This window comes from Cariama cristata, unplaced genomic scaffold (assembly GCF_000690535.1).
Source record: "Cariama cristata isolate BGI_N322 unplaced genomic scaffold, ASM69053v1 scaffold13571, whole genome shotgun sequence".
In the NCBI taxonomy this organism is placed as follows: domain Eukaryota; kingdom Metazoa; phylum Chordata; class Aves; order Cariamiformes; family Cariamidae; genus Cariama; species Cariama cristata.
This window is the reverse complement of record NW_009601874.1, coordinates 4,940-9,080: the sequence shown is the minus strand read 5'-3', so window position 1 is coordinate 9,080 and position 4,141 is coordinate 4,940.

Below are 4,141 nucleotides of genomic sequence, written 5' to 3'. Positions count from 1 at the left end.
CGGCGAGTGCAGCCACTGCCCCGGGAGCCATGGCTGTCCTGGCAGACAGCTGATGTTCTCCCAGCACCGTATCTGAAGAAAGTCCATTTCAGACTCTCTTAGTCACTCTATTGCAGAACAGCTATTTCCACTCAGGAGAGGAACAAATTATATGGGATAAAACAGCTCGCTCTACCAAAGGGAGTGGAAGTGGTCTTATGGCAACTATTCAGGTAAGATAAACAAATGCAATTAATTAATTTCTGTCACACCTAAACTAAAATACCTATACCAGTATTAAACACTTGAAGTCACCAGGCAGAACACTGCAGATCAAAGAAAAGGCAATTCTCTTCAGTGAAACCTGCTGCAGCTTTCAGAGCTTAAGAAACCATTGAAGGAGACGTTAATGAGCATTCAACAACCAACCCTCAGACATCCCAAATGTAGCACTTGCTACTAAGTTCCTCCTACTATAAACAAATCTTGAGGCCTGAAGATAACTATCAAGCCTGCATCCTGAGTCATTCCTTCAGCTACCAAAACCTACAAGAGTCAAGTTAGCTTTTTTTTTACATGAAGATACCACATTGAGTATATGATGATACCGTATCTTTATACACACACACACATATATATCTTTACATACATTTTGTGTTTCATTTCTTTTCTGAAGTCCTTTCAGTAAAAGTCAGCTAAAAGTATTTGTTCTAAGTAAAGTAAATGTCTAAGCGTTTTTATTAAGGCTGCATGAAAAATAATCTGCCTGTCTTCAAAAGCTGATTTGCTTGGCAGCCACCAACTCCAAAATCTTTTTGAAACATGGAACCCTACTCAGGGATTTTTTCTGAAATGTGAAGACTACAGCTGGAGTGTGTTAGGTAGGAACAGTTCCAGTTTTCAATCACTTTCCTGTCCTATTCAGATCAGAAATCTGAAAATTGTCTTCCACATCCCAAGAGATGTCATATGTGAGTGAGTTGCAGTTTAGCTCTCTCAGCCAAAATAGAAAAATATTTATTTGCTTATATGATGTGGAATTGTACTTACCAAAGACACTGACAGAAAAGGAAGCATCTTTAGCCTAGTGTTAACAATGAAACAGAAAAGAGTCTTAAGGTTTGCATCTTCTGTCCCATATGACTATTTAAACCCCTAGACTCTTTTTTTGCTCTTCTAGGCTTGGCTTTGATTAGAAACTCCATTTTGGACCAGAGAAAGAACTTCCTATCAAGTCTGGTATGTACATTCCTAAAAAGGAGGACTGGTTTCAACTAATTAACATTTTCTAATGGAACAGCTATTTTGTCAGAGGATTCACGATCAGCTCTAATTTGACTTCTAAGTAATTATTAGAGCAGCATGACAGTAATTACATTAGTTGTGAACATAGTATTTCCCAAAAAGAGGCCAATAAATTAGAGATCGATGTAGCAAAATCTGACAAGAGTTGGCAGGGCTTGAAAGCTGTTGCTTCATGTTGTGTTTCCCAGAAGACACGGACTTGGATGCAAGTGCTGCTCTCATATCAGCCCCCCCTCTGCTTCTTGTACAGCCCTCAAGTGGGACAAGAGGAAGAATTATTTTCAGATAACAGGATAAACAAGTACGATTTCAGAGACCTTTTACTCACACTCAGTTTTAGGCTAAGACACCTTAGGAGACGATTTTTTCACAGAAAAGCTATACTGCATTTCTAAAACAGACAAGTTCAGAAGTTCACAGAGAATACGTACTACAGTTTGGTTGTTAGACTGGACACATTTCTTTCCTTTATATTCTGTATCATGCAAGCAGTTATCCTCAAAGTCAATGCCCTACTTGAGTCAAGCACAAAACATTACGCTTATTAAGCAAGTCTTTGGGCAACTGTCACACAAGAAGCTCCACAGCCTGTTTACTCTTTCCACTGCTGAAAAAACCCAGGCTTGACCCCTGTCAGAGCCTGAATCAAGAATTATAACAATAATCACAAGATCCAAATAGTTGGGCATTTTCTTAACTCTAAATTAGCAGAATAATGAGTTTGCAAAATAATGTTGTCCTATACAAAATCTGACTACAACAGACTCTAAAAGCAAGTTATGGCTGTTACAGGAGAAACACAGATACTGCAAAACCATTTACTGCAATGCCATGTCTCTCTTCTGTTCCCAACATCTGCTAAATCAAACCAAAACTGAGAAATCCTAAATTCTAGCAGGATCAAACCTTTTACCATTCACTTTGTAACAAGTTGTAGGTGTATATTCAAGAACTGAGAAAGGAATGACTCCCAGATCTGTATCATTCCCCACATCAGCACAGCTTGAAGAAGAAACTTTGTTTTTGTTTAATAATCATCAACCTAAACCACCTTAGTTTCACCTAGCTCTACATTTTAAGCAGTTCATTCTAAAATAAACATTTTAACTTTATATTTAAAAAAAGGGAGGGGGAACTAATAAAAGCAACTCATATCTTATTCAGCAAGAAAAAAAAAAATTCAAGTCTGAAGTTTTGCCATATCTACAAAGTACACAGACAAGTAGTTTTCTGAAGTCATTCCTTAACTTTTTGGTTATTATGTGTCTTGCAGAAATTCCAATTTGGGGTTATAAATAAGGATTCCTAATTGCAGACCTTCTAATTCCAGCTTCACATTTTAAAAATTGCTTTCTTAGATCTTTTATAGAAGCAATAGACTACACACCACACAAATGTGGCTTCAGATAAAACAGCAGCATCAACATTCTTAGAACCTGTTTTTTCCTGCAAAACTAGACATCTATACCTCTGTGAAACAGGCTTGTTTTCTTTAAAAACAGTAAAGAGAGATGAAAATCTGAGAGAAAGGGAATGGACTGGGTGACTGAACAAGATCACATGCACATGATTATACCTTTTAGCCCCACTTTGCCTTTACAAAACGGAGGAGATTTTCTGGATGGATAATGTAGCATCCAGAAAGAAATTAGAGAGGCTCAGGTGATAAATCAGTCAAATGAGAAGATAACTATAATATACCTTCACAGAAAAAGGCAAACCAAGGTCACCAGCTCAGAAGTTAAACTAAGAGATCTTCAAAGGGTAAGATAGTTTTAATATTCAGGGTTACTTAACCTTTGAGAGAACAGTAGCAAATGAAAATTACTTCAGACATTTACACAGCTTTAAAAACATCACGCTAGTTACATCACAAATTAAGCTGAAGAGCTACATGCTCTTGTTACACTGGTGGTCAGGAAGTGGTCAAAAGATCATTTATTAGCAGCATTTTACTCATATAGAGTACAACGGTGAAGACAGGAGGAGGGAGATGAGGAAATTCCCTAGGTCAAATAGAAATGCTTTACAGTTTTACTGAAAGATTTATCTTTTATTTTGCTTTATAACTAGTAGGATTATTTTGGTCTTCTGCTGGTGGTGACTTCATGTTTTGCACCAAACTTTATTTGGTAAACAATCACAAAAAAATTATATAATAATAACTAGATTTAAATGTCAAAGGTGACAAAACTAACAAACTGGGGCCTGCTCCAAAGTATGTGTTTGCAAGAGAGGCTTTATGACCTAAATTAATGAATTTATTTGAATCTTTGAACAGCACAGCAGGGCTCAGGACCAAGCTGATTTCATGACACTTTTTAAAGCTTTCTTCCTACCAAATGTAACAAACACTAAGAAGTCCTTCAATGTGTATTCATTTATTTTGAAAACTGAAAAACTGGAAGATAAGCTACGCTACTAATTCACAGAATTATGTCAGAACATAATCAGAAAGTAAACTGAGACACTGTTCAAAATGACTGAATACTTTATGGTGCAAGAGAACAACTTTCATATCGCAGAGAGGTTTTAGTTCATGTATGTTTAGTTCCAAACAAAAGTCAAAAAATATTTTCCCATGGCTCTAGCACTTACTCATTTGACCTGCAGGTAACATGCATCTTCTTTGTAAGTGTTATCTACACACAGATGTTAAGGTCTCTGTTAAGCAAGCATCTTTGTAAATATGGACTTTTCAACTATTCAAAATCCCTTTAAATGTAAAAGATACTAGCAACCCTGGAACTTTGCCAGGTCAAGCATCTGCAACTACTGAACACAGCCTATTTTCAATACCAAGCCCTTGAGCTGCTTCCTGAAACAGGATGCATTTGTCTACATAGTGATTGTGTAT